Here is a 13,589-nt window from a genome sequence, read left to right on the forward strand (position 1 = left end):
GGGCAAATGTTGGCCTTGAAGTCGGCATGTAACGAGAGGCGCTTGCGGTTCTCACGCTTGGGGGCAGCTGAACAGATCGCACCCTGGCGATCGGTTGTTAAGTAACGATGCAAATTGAGGTGTGGCATCTGGAACTTCTGGAATTTCTTCTTCAGAGCAATGTTGTGGGTTCCTGGTTGGATATATATGGAGAGAGATCTGCATAATTTTTATCCTCTAGTTTGAAGATTCGATCTCTTATCACGTGCAATGGTTACATCTTTCTCTCCAAGGGCTTCAATTTGCTAATTATACCTTCGGGCTAATGGACAGACAATTAAACCGAGTCACGCAGAACATACGAAAGGGTACAAACCGTACTGAACGGGGATAGTGCAAGCCAGAACAAATGAAAGGGGCAGAACAAACCCCGATGGTATGAGACGGTACACTCCAGAGTGCAAACAAGATGCAAATTAAAGTGACGCGCGTGTGTGTGCGTGTGTACGTGTGTGTGTGCTGGACAGGAATGCTGCCGCAGTGCAATGGTTAGCACACTGGGCTTGCAATGCAAAGGCCACCCGGTTCGATCTCCCGGCGTGGCGGTTGAGACAGTGAGGCACGTTTCTTGAATCTTCCCCCACCCACCTCTGTCCTCCAGCCAGAAGTATACATTGGTACTGTACACCACAGTCAATCGGTGGCTTGCATGTGGTGTGGTGAGGTAACCTGTGGGGACTCCGACCTCTTTCAAGACGTTTAGTCAGTGTGGAAGAGTAGGCCAACAATGCTCTCTTAGGCGGTGGTTCCCCAACCTTTTTAGACATTCGGACCACTTTCAACCGTTATTTTTTTCACACACCACCACTCAGCAATAATGTTTTTATTTTAATAAGCCGACTAAATCGTCGTATCTGCCTCCATTCCACGGACCAATTCCAAAAGCATTGCAGACCAGTGGTGAACCACAGGTTGGAAACTACATGATTGGTCTTCTGCCAGCAGTGGAGTGTAGCAAGATATTGCAGGGCTGCACTTGTACCTTGTTTTAATATACAATACAGGAGACCAACATCAGAGGTTGGACGGCACAAATGAGGCAGTGGGAAAATGGCATTTTTAATATAAATATTTCATAAACTCAACTCTTAATTGACACGTGGTGTGCGCCCGTCCACTCCACTGTCAATCGTCGCCCTCTTTGCTCGGCAGCTCATGGCGACCTGCTGATGGTTTCCGCACGCTCGGACAGCGAGATTCGGGCCACGCAGCTTTGGAGGTCAGCAGACCATCGGCCTGGAACTCGCTGCTTTGATGTGTTCGAGGCTCCTCACAGGCAGTTCACCAGTTCAGTAGAAAATGAAAGTCATAACTGTTCAATAGAGCTTACAGTGTATGAATATTGCACACACGTGATAACCTAGGTTTGTAAGGGTTGCGCGTTGATAAATATCATTACTCTTGAATCAATCCATGAGCACGAATTGTGACAATTCCTTGTGGCAATTCATCGTTACATGCCTAGGGTACAGTGTGTGCGAGTGTCGCGGAGCCACGCAGGAGAGCTACATCTCGCTCTGGGTGCTGCAGAGCAATCGTGCAAAATCACTCCTGCACTACTTTCCTTCCTCTCAACCTCCCCCTGGAATAACGCTGCACTGAGCAAGGCGCTCTGTGGAAGACAGTGCAGTGCAAATGTCTGGCGTGCGTGAATTTGATTGTAATTTATTGAAAAGAAATTATCTACGCCAGGCATGTTTTGCTGCATCTGTGATAATTTTTTTGTTTCATCTTGGTGTTGGTTATTGGAGTTCGGTGCGGGACAGTGGAGTAATTCTAAGTGTGAATTAATTGTCGGTTATGCGTAATGAAGCAGAGTGCGAACACAAACAAAAACTGTAAAGTCTCTTGTTAGAATTTTTTGGATATCTGGGAGAGCCTTTTTTTTGTTAGTCTAAGGAATATTTTTCAGAAGGGTCCAGCAATGTAATATTTGGTTAGTTCCATATTGTATTGTCCGTAAAAATGGAAGGAACCGGAAACAGAGGAAGACCTGACAGAAAATGACTTGACGACATAAGAGATCGGTGCCAAAAAGATGTGGCACTACTTGAGCATATTGGCACAAGACAGTGGAAAGTGGAAACAGATGACGAAATGTGCAGTGGATATCGGTGGGATATCTGCCCATGGATCGTGAAGAGGATGACCTCAAGAGGTGTTTTGTATCATGTGTCATGAAAAACCAGATTAATAATAAATATAATTTACAGACATTTGTCAATTCACTTTGGCTCCGCACACTGTGTTGGTGAGGCGGGGTTTGACCATACTTCACCTCACTGGTTTGTGCGGCTTCGTGAAGGTAGTAGGGGAAGGCCCCAGGACCAGTTAATATATCACTTGCCACATGGTAGCCGTGGCTCGGGATAAAACTTTGGTTGCCGGGTTCATAGTTCCTGATGCCAACCACTGCACCACCGCTTGACCCCAGAATACCGAGAGAAAATTGGCCGTAGATTCGAGCGTGGTTAATGTTCAAAGTTCCACACTTATGGGTTCATCGACCCTGTTGCTGTACTGTCATCTCCTGACGCCCTTTTGTGGCCCAGTAGTCAGCTTTGGGCAGGATTGGGAGTTTCACGCATATCTCTACCGCGTACTTGAGCCACCAATCACACCCGCCCATTCCCTTAACGGCAACCCACATCCTAGGTGTGGTCCTGAGCAGTGGCGTGCCCACTGTGTGAGTTGGCAGTGTCACTGCACTGGGGCCTATGGCCCGGAGGAGACCCACGTGCTGGGCTATGATGAAGGGGGGGGTGGGCGTGAAATTGGACAGGGGGTGCCCCAATTTTATTTCTGGTGCCAGGGCCCATGCCAAACGCATTACTCGACTGGTCTTATCATACATGATAGATGGAAAAATAAATCTAGATTGAAATCTCATTTCTTTAAAACTGGTTCTTGTGTTTAGTTTGTTGTCCTTCACCCGCACCCTCCGCTTAGCGTGGTTGGCTATGTACGGTGCGAAAGAATTTCAACGTACATATATCCATACATTTCTGAGGTTTTTATTTGTTGCCATGTGACGGCTGAGGGGAAGCCAAGAGGGCCATGGCTGAATACGGTGCTCGTGTGTACACACGCACACACACGTACATACGGTACTCGCTCAATGCCGTGCGCGTTCACTTGCGCTTTTTAACGTTTGTCCATTTCCGGTTTTGCATTCTCAGCCGTTGTGCTCATGTACACATGCACCCGTGCAGCCCTGTTGTCTCTCCACTGCTGGATGAGGGGCGCCTCCCCTGCGGCATGCGGTTATTTTACCGTCCCTGACCATGCTGGTCAGTGCTGGGTTGGTGAAGGCAGCCAGCGTAGACGTGGAAGCGTGTAAGTATAGTAAAACAATGGGTTTTTCTAAAGACTAAACTAACTTTCTATTTTACCACGTAAGACCCACTGAGATGTATGTATAGCTCTTTTCAGAAGCGACCTGGCCACAAATTATATCTCAATGAAGCAGCCTATCATGTGCAAATTTTAAAGCAGCCAAATACTCGCGTGATGTTGATTCTAAATGTGGAGGAAAAAAACTAAAACTGGAGGACCTGGAGAAAAATCCACACGACCACAGGGGGAGAGAACATACAAACTCCAAATATACAGGCGTCAGGATCGGGATCGAACCCACGACCTCTATACCAGGCGAGGTAGTTCACATCTCTCCACCGTGGCGCCACCCTCTGCTGACAACGCAGACCCGCAGCAGCCTATAGCAACCTGTTTTACACACGGTGATCACCCATCTGTCGAGATCGGGCACTCTCCGTGTGATTTGGTCAAAGGTGGTGTTCCAACGGCTACGCATGCATGCCTTAATGTACGAGGTGTGCGTGTGTTTATGTTGGACTTTGTCACTGGTGGACGTGCTTGAAATTCCTCACCTTGTTTTTACTGCGTACACTCCACGTAAATCACCGAGGCCATTCCTGCATGTGCTTTCAATGTAGCTTTGTGTTGAATTTCTACAAAAAAGTTTCATTTCGACGTCCCGTACACCTGCAGCATGAAAGTCGTTCATTCAGCCCTTAATAAGCATTCATTGTTTTCATTACGATTTGGCGGCGAGGTTAATCTTTCTCCCGGCGAGGAACGCGTGTGCTGCTGCTGCTGTGGCCACCATTAGGCACTCCTATCCAGTACACACAATACCACCATGTGTTTTGGTGGTCGGGCCTGGGTACGATTCCTGACTTGGCTGCCTTACCATTGTGTAGTTTGTACGTTCTCCCCCTGTTCTGTCCTCCGGTTTTCATAGCTAAAAAAAAACATACGTTGTAGTGGGCCGCGACGGTGACGCGATATTAACTACCTCGCATGGTATGCAGGAGGTCATGGGTTCGATCCCGACCATGATACTTGAATATATGGAGTTTGTGTGTCTGTCCCCTTGGTTGCGTGGATTTGTCTCCGGGTCCTCCGGTTTTTCTTTCCACATGTAATCAGCATCATGTGTTAAGAATATTTGGCTGTTATACATTTACACATGATAAGCCACTTCGTTGAGCTATCATTTGTGGCCAGGGAACTTGAAAAAGAGCTACATATCTCAGTGGGCCTTACCTACTAAAATAAAAAAAAATAGTTTTACTTGAGTTTTTACTGACATTGACTAAATATCCCAATGCTGGAAAATGTCCTGCAAATGGTTCAGTTGCGATGACATATTGCAACATTTCCCCTGGCTGCAAAGACTCGGCAGGAACCTCTTGAAAGAACCTTAAGACTCAGCGAGGTTTTACTCGGCAAACGTGCGTAGCAGTAATTATGAAGCGCCACACAGTGTAATGCAACGGCCCCCTGCAGAGATATTTAATCATCTCGATCTTATATAATAAGACGCTTGTTTGTCTGTAACGCTGGCCGGGTGGGGATGGGGGGGGCGTTATGACGCCACGCTGGTGAGGTGGAGGGGAGGGGCTGATGACCTGATAGACACTGGGCTGTTGGGGAAGAGGAGTCTCGATGTCACGCAAGATTTGGGGTGATAGGAGGTGGGGGCTGTTCATGACATCACGAGACGTAGAAGGTTGTGAGGAGCCAGGAGGAGTGATGACGTCACGCGACACTGATGAGTTGCAGCAGAGGGGTGATGAGGTGACGCTAAATTGGGGTGCGTTGGTGAGAAGGTTGACGTCACGCGAGATGGGTGAGGTGGACGACGGAATTATGACGTCATGGGAGTGGTGGGGGGGGGGGTTATAACATCATGCGACATTGGTGAGGTCCAGGAGAGGCAGTGGTGATAAAACGTACAAATTCGCCATCCTTTTACCACAAGTTCCGCGGGTTCCTGCTCGGGGCATCATGCTGGTGTTATGATTGCGTGTTCTAGCCTTAACCTCGGGGTCGATGACTCAACAGACCAAAGTAGAAAAATATATGCTCATATCAGTCACTGCGTTGGTGATTTTGGGGATATTTTTTTCCCAGCACTGCAGCAATTGTCGAGTTATTCATGGTCCCTGTCGGTATGAGCCAATTTCAAGTCACTGCTGGACGAAGGCCTCCCCAGGCACGCTGCTGCCATTATTCGCAGATTGGTCATGCCCCAATCCATCTCGCTTCTGCAGATGAACAGCGATCACCTCCGTTCATTAACTGACCAAATTAATTAAGAGAATTTCCCACACCGGAGCTCAAAAGGACCCACCTCTGTGTCCCAGCCCTGCCTGGCAAGGCACTCCCTGGTGGGCAGGGCCACTAGCCGAGTCCCTGCTATCTCAACGTGCCCTACGGACATGCTGCTTCCTGCACTCCGAGCGAGAGATGGCGACCGTTAGTTTCGCAAATTGGTGATAAACGCACCTCCGATTCGCACGGTTGGCTACGTACGGTGAGAAACAAGTTCAACATTCTTTGGGTCTTTCGGTAAAGTCACGTAGATAGGTACAAATATATACAAATAATAAATATAAAATAAACAAAAAACTACGACGTTCGATCACACCACAAGCGATCGTCAGAACGTAGTTTTTTGTTTATTTTATATTTATTATTTGTATACATTTGTATTTATCTACGTGACTTTACCGAAAGACCCAAAGAATAAGAATTCCTGCAGTCACGAAAGCTTTAAGTCAAGTTCAACATGCATAATACTCCCCAGAACAAACGCATGTTGGAAAGCGTTACGGACACATGCGTGTGCGTGATTCTTCTTACTTGGTTCGTCTCGTTTGTACAGTTTTGTCCTTTCCATGAGCCTCCATGGAAAATCGGTTTCCCATCGTCACAAATCATTAATAATCGATTCGCATGCAATCCGTTTGTTGCACGTATTGTGAGCCTCGGTATAATGAATGCTAGTCGGTGAATCAATGCTGCCGTGGGTGTAACGGTTCGCACGCTGGACTTGAAATCCGGAGGCCGCTGGTTCGAATTGATATTCAGGCGCGGCAGTCAGTGACAGTGATCACGTTATTTATTCCCTCACCCAGCCGCGGTCCATCAAGCTGTATAAATGGGTACACCACAGTCGCATCGGCAGGTCATGTGGCGCGGTCTAAGTGTGATACTCCAAGAGCCAGTTTGGAAATGTAGGCCAACATATCCGCTGGAGGGGCTGACTCGCAGTGGCATGAGCAAGTAATTACAGGGCTGTACTTTTACTATACTAAACTATAAACTTTTTTATTTTACCAGCTAAGGCTCACTGAGCTGTGAAGCTCTTTTTCAGAAATGACCTGGCTATCACAAATGATGGCGCAACAAAGTGGCTTATCGTGTCAAAATTTATAGCAGCCAAATACTCGAATAGCATGTTGATTCTAAATGTGGAGGGGAAAATCGGAGGACCCCGAGAAAAATCCACGCGACCACGGGGAGAACATGCAAGACTCCAAATATACAACAGGCGTCAGGGTCGTGATCAAACCCACGACCTGTATACCAGGCGAGGTAGTTAACATCTCGCCATCGTGGTGCCCCTTTACCATTCCAGCCTCCCGCTGGTGCAAGCGATTTCCACACGACCTTGTTCATTCCAAGCTGTCTGTTCGCACGCCCCCGTGATCGATGCCCAGAGACGTTGCAGTTGCTTTGCTGCACTTACAGACGAGTCGCGTGAGCACTGAAGCCCTCCTCCACCTCCCACTAAACACTCGGACTTTCTAAAGATTAAATACCATCCTCGCTTTCGTTTCCACACCCTCATCTGCCCCACCGTCACGGGGAAGTTCACGATAAAAAACACACCGGGGGCATCCAAGAGGCAACTGTCCGTAGCCACGTGTTTGCGTGAGACTGTTGTGCTGCTATTATTATTACCGTTTTTGTATTTATGTTGTTATTTGTATTAATTACTCAAGTCCTGCATTGGGATGTTTGGCCATTTTTTTGGCCAATTTAAAGAAAGCAGTGGTTTGATTCTTGTGGGAGATAACCGGAGTGCCCGGAGAAACCCCGCTATTTATTTCGCCCAGTGACCAAAGTAGAAGTAAGAAAAAGGTTGCACATAGAAGGCATAATGCAGGCAGTGATGAGAAGGAAACTGACACTATTTGGACACATGTAGGATGGACAACAACAGGAAAATAAAAAATGTGTTGTTCGTAAAAATATGAGACCTAACAGAGAATGTTTTGACGACGCCGCCGCCAGAAGAGATTGGTGCCAGGAAGATGTTGCACTACTTGAGCATATTGACGCAGGAGACAGAGGAATGTGGACACCTCGCTCTGCCCATGGAATCGTGGTGATGATGTTGATGGAAAATTATCCCCCACTGCTGCTCGTGTACCCCTATCCAATGAACTCTTTTCATCTAAAAAATTAGCGGTTGTAAAAACCATCGCACGCTCGGCTTCACAGGTTCACGCCACCTCGTGCCTCGTGTAAGGGTGCCACCGTGGCGAGACGTGAACCACCTCACCTGGTATACAGAAGGTCTTCGATTCCGACCCTGACGCCTGTTGTATATTTAGACTTTGCATGTCTCTCTCCCCGTGGTCGTGTGAATTTTTACTCCAGATCCTTCTGTTTTCCCTCCATTTATAATCAATGTGCATTTAGAGTATTTGAATGCTCGTAATTTCCACATGACAAGCCACTTCGTTGAGCAATCGTTTGTGATAACCAGGTCACTTAATGGCGATGATTTGGGAAGGCCTTTATCCAACAAAGAAAAATCACGGCTGATGATCATGATTTGAATGCAGTCAGCCAATCAGAATCCCTGCAGCTTCTGTGGATTTGAGGTTGAGTTTATTTCCTGACTATAACATCAGTGGCGAATAGTTTAGTTAAAATAGAATGCCTGCTCGTGTTGACTGATCCCTGAGAGGTAGCAGGCCTTGGTTCAGTGTTTAGACGCCCCACCTGATAAAACATGCCTTGTGATCTTGTCACACCATCCATCCCCCCCTCCCAGCTACAGCGATAAAGTTGCCTCCGTGGTTTTGGCACGTAGACCCCGACTTGGCCGTGCACGCCAGTATGAAAAAGATCCTGGCGTGGGCGGACAGTTCTGAATGTTATTTGAAATATGTTATCTCCCTCTTGTGTGCTCTGGTTAGAATGGGGCGGTGACGTGCCCCAGCGGAGGCGCGTTTGCCGCTTTCCAATCGGGCCGCCCCGCTTATTACTGCAGGTGTATTCACCAGGGAAACCTCTTGGCTTGAACTTTACTTTTCCAATCATTTTCCACTCCAGACCAATGAAAGCCATTTATGCACGGAAACATATATGACGGGGTTTTTGTTTTAACTATGACCATTGCCCACAACTAAATCATCTGGAATGCACCCAGATCTCGTCGTATCTCAGATGTCAAGCTGGTTTGAGCCTGGCTAGTGCTTTCACGTGTACCCACAATTCCCACAAACAGGATGCTGCGGCACCCAATTGTGGGCAGCAGAGGGCAGTGCAGAACATTCCATTGTACTGTGCTGTGTACTTCTATGCTCCCACGTCTTACTCCCTGCATTCACCGACTCGCACTGACCAGCGTGGTGAAGTATTTTGTGGTAAAATAACCCCTGAAACGTGCACGGTATGAGAAAGCCTTTGTCTCGTAGTGCATTTCTTTAACAAAAAGGTCTGTTAATTATTTTTTAAACAAATTATATGTTTCAAAACATCACTCTGTGGGTGACTATGTAGTCCAACGATTTGGAGGCACGAGTTGACGGATCACGTGGAGATCTGTGAAACTCAAAAGAGATGGCCGGTAATGCAAGTAGGTTCGTGAATCTATCTGTGTGGAGCATGCGCAGCTGTATCCACTGAGACCAACCTTTCTCATTGGTGCATTGGGTCACCACCTGTTGAGTTACAGAAAAAATTGGACCTCTAATGGGAAAAAGAATCGCGCACAATACCAACATAACGGGGGGGAACTTCATGTACATGCATTGTCTTGAGTGGTGGATTCTTACTCGGACTATAAAAACCGTGGCTTTTAATATCCCAGGAAGATTGCATATTTCCCAGGACGGCTTGCTTCCTCCCCAAGAGGATGGTCCTGGGAAAACCAGATAATCATGTAGCGTCGTCGTGAAGGATATACGTAATAAAATAAATAAGCAGATAATGCTCTGCCTTCACATGCTCCTCTATATAATAAACAGATCCCATCAGCCGCACGGCCTTCTGGGAGCGCATAATTTCAGCAGCATTGGGTCAACACCAGCAAACTCTGCGCCGGTTTCGACATTAAGTGACGCATCAGCATAGTCAGGCTTGTTTGAACCAAAGTTGGTGAACTGCCAGATGTTTATAGGCAAGGACACTCCCTGTTACATAGGGGTCTTTGTTCTTTGCAAAACTATACCTGCAATACCCAACAAAAAAATAATCATTCGTGTCATTGAGAATATAACAAAATTAACAAGCAAGCAACACTCCATGAATCTGTCCCGCCACGTAAATAAACGTATAACCAGCAGAGAGGGCAACCAAACCTGTTGGCCAAAGTCGACCGCGGTGGTGAGGTGTTAAATCCCTCGCCGTGTATGCAGGATGTCTGGGTTAGATCCCGACCCTGACGCCTGCTGCTGTATATTTGGAGTTTGTATGTTCTCCCCCTGGTAACATGGATGTTTCTCTGGGTCCTCCGGTTTTCCCCTCCAGATTTAGAAACGTGCGTGAAGGGTATTTGGCTGCTATAAATTTCCTCCCGATGATAAGCAAGTTACTTCGTTGAGCTATCATTTGTGGCCAGGTCACTTCTGAAAAAGACCCATATAACAACGCAGTGGGCCCTACCTGGTAAAATGTTTAAAAGAGTATATAGTTTAGTTCAGACCTGTAAGGTGTGTTCCAAACCAGCGCGCGGGGCCGCGCGGAGTTGCGTTCGCGAAGTGAGAGGAATGCTTGGCCGCTCCACCGCCAGGCTCGCTCGGGCCAGGCGAGGCGGGTCGTAGCCTGCCGCGCTGCTGCTGCCCCCCCCCGCCGCCGCCGCCGAGCATTCCTATCGCGGCGTGCCAAGGCACCGCGCCCCCCCCGCGTGCGTGGGCGGTGGGGAGCGGTGACATGGCCCCGGTGGTGGCCACTTTCGCCGCTTTTGACTTCGAAGGCGGACAGGCCTCCCCTGGTGATTACAGTCTGTTCTGTAACACCACGTGTTTTCATAACACGAATTGGGCATAACGCGATGAATGTAGTAGGGAACACATTTTTTCATAACGTGGATGTGAATTGGATATGACGTGATCAAGCAACAGAACAATGAGCGGTCGTACGGCTGCCTCTGCGCGGGATAAGGACAACAAACTAAACACAAAACGCAGTTTTAAGCAAAGCAGTTGGAAATAAATCAGTTTTCAATCTAGATGATTTAAAAGTGCAAAGCTCCAATGGCTTCCTAATATTGGAAGGAACCGCATTCCAGACGGCCGCAGAAGCGCATCTGAACACGCCACGATGCATTGGCCGCCTTTTTCGATTGGCTATCGCTGCAAGTGCAGAGTGGTGGTGGAGGATTGGGGGTGGCAGTGAGCTTGTGTGTGCACCTGTGTATGTATGTGTGCGCGCACACGGAATGTAGCGGGGCCTGTTTGGTTGGACCTGGTCACCGCAACCTCTCACGCTTGCCTCGAAGACGGCGACGACGAGGGGTGCGATGGGGGGAGGCGGGCGTTTAGCCCTGAGGTGGTCGCGACAAAGTCTCGCGCAGAATGCGCTGGGTGCTCTGCTCCAACTCGACTCCAGTGCCCCGTGGGGGTGGGGGAGCGACGGCTGCCAAACGCAGCGGTGCGTGCGTTGCGTTCAGAATGTCTCGTAACCGTGCGGCACGCATCCACGCATCCACGTGCACCATTGCTGCCCTGAAATTGTGCACCCCATCGTCGAACGAGACATCGGGAAAAAGCGGTGCTCGTTTTTTATCGGCCGCGGATGAGTGAAGATGATGGGCTGAGTTGACAACCCCCTCTCACCCCACACCGTCACCAACCTGGACTTGAACTCATACCGTCCGATTTTCAGTCAAGCCGTGTCTGACCACGTTGACAAGTGCACGTCCAACCCTTTTGCCAATCCACTGCTGGATGCGAGCCTCCTCCCACACCGGTGCAGGTTTGCGTCAGGAATCTCACCGTACTTTACCGCGTTGGTCAGTGCTCGTTGGTGAAGGTGGGAAACATGGACGTTGTAGCATAGATGTATAGCACAACGATGGATTTTGCCGCACTACCCTCTGCTGATAGTACCACAGCCGCCTAGAGCATCTGCTTGGTGAGTGACTGTAGTCCGGCCATGCACTATCCAGGCTCAAAGCTGACTTGGCTTTGGAAATCTGCCGAGATCGGGCACATTCCGGGTGATTTCGTGATAGATGAAATAACGTTACCAAACATTTTGTATATGACGTGTATCTGATGTAGCAGAGAGACACAGATTCTCTCAGGGTAGGTGATGTTAGTGAATACCTGTTAAGGCCGGCACAGCGCAGAAATTGCTGGTTTGACCAGCACCCCACCGTTTGTCTCGCTGTTGTTGATGTTTACACACCGCACCGGGTTCTCGTTTTAAACTGAGTCGACCTAGGAGAGTCGAACACAAGTTTGCTTACGTATGTATGTTGAACATCCTTTGCACCATACGTAACCAACCAAGCTAATCGGAGGTGTGGGGGAAGGACAACAAACAGAACACAAAAGGCAATTCTAAGTACATGAGTTTTCATTCTAAATTTAAAAGTGCATAGTTCCAGTGGCTTCCTAATATCGGAAGAGCTTTCCAGAAGCTCATCTCATGGCGCGCGATGCAGTGACCGTCTGTGTTCGATGAGCAGCCAAATATTACCTCGCCTGGACGTGGTCCAAATCCTGTCGTGCGCCACCAGTGATCATTGTGACAGAGCCCCCAACTGTTCCAGCATCGGATTCAACCAGCTGTTGTTCAAGGCCGTGACTGGAACAACAACCGACATTCGCCACTAAGTGGCGGTTGACGTCACCACGACGCTTGTGACTGGAACCCACACATACACACACACACGGTTTCTTAATTGTTTTTGTAATTACAATCGATTCCTGCACTCCACGGTTCGTGATTTGAATCGTGCTGGAGAGAATTGATGATTTGATTCACGTGCATTGAACCTGATCTGGTTTATTAAAATTATTCGGGCACAATGGATTACACATGCTGCACCGTTGATGGTAAACAAATAATAACATTGATTGGTGATTGTGAACCGTGACCGTCGTAAACGGCGGCGGCACAATTTTAGCCGGTGGTGGAATTCTAGAAAAAAATGGCTAAAGTCAAAACCTTTGTGTTTTTATTTAAAGTCACAGAGTGGAAAGAAAATCCTCTTTCTTTGCCTCTGAGCTGAGGACCAGCACTCTGGTGGCCTGCCATCAGAACCCTGCCATCCCAACGCTGCCATCAGAACCCTGCCATCCCAACCCTGCCATCAGAACCCTGCCATCAGAACCCTGCCATCAGAACCCTGCCATCACAACCCTGCCATCAGAACCCTGCCATCAGAACCCTGCCATCAGAACCCTGCCACCCCAACCCTGCCATCAGAACCCTGCCATCCCAACGCTGCCATCAGAACGCTGCCATCAGAACCCTGCCATCCCAACGCTGCCATCAGAACCCTGCCATCCCAACCCTGCCATCAGAACCCTGCCATCCCAACGCTGCCATCAGAACCCTGCCATCAAAACCCTGCCATCAGAACCCTGCCATCAGAACCCTACCATCCCAACGCTGCCATCAGAACCCTGCCATCCCAACGCTGCCATCAGAACCCTGCCATCAGAACCCTGCCATCAGAACCCTGCCATCAGAACCCTGCCATCCCAACGCTGCCATCAGAACCCTGCCATCCCAACGCTGCCATCAGAACCCTGCCATCAGAACGCTGCCATCAGAACCCTGCCATCCAACGCTGCCCTCGCCCCTTTGCCGTGCACTCGAGTGTGAGGCGACCTCATCACGGGGTTCCGCGACCGTGTGTGGCGCCTCCTCGCCACTAACAACAGGAATCCAGGCGACCCTTTGCCATCGATCCACTGCTGGATGATGGCCACCCTCATGCCTTTTAAAGTTCTTATTGGTTTATTATTCGTGTTACTCTCGTTTTCCCA

At 48.7% G+C, this 13,589-nt stretch overlaps 2 protein-coding genes across 3 annotated transcripts in view; one reads left to right on the plus strand and one right to left on the minus strand.

The window, feature by feature from the left end:
* LOC144949033 (ectonucleoside triphosphate diphosphohydrolase 5-like) overlaps positions 1 to 3,810 on the minus strand; it is a 274,189-nt gene extending 270,379 nt beyond the window's left edge. Inside the window, exon 1 of the mRNA XM_078878825.1 lies at positions 3,805 to 3,810. The gene's annotated coding sequence lies outside the window, so the exon portion shown is untranslated. The remainder of the gene's footprint in view (positions 1 to 3,804) is intronic.
* The window catches only part of LOC144949032 (coiled-coil domain-containing protein 85C-A-like), a 63,655-nt gene that overhangs the window by 7,358 nt on the left and 42,708 nt on the right, over positions 1 to 13,589 (plus strand). The window lies entirely within an intron of this gene.

Source organism: Lampetra fluviatilis, chromosome 52 (genome assembly GCF_964198595.1).
Source record: "Lampetra fluviatilis chromosome 52, kcLamFluv1.1, whole genome shotgun sequence".
Taxonomy (NCBI): domain Eukaryota; kingdom Metazoa; phylum Chordata; class Hyperoartia; order Petromyzontiformes; family Petromyzontidae; genus Lampetra; species Lampetra fluviatilis.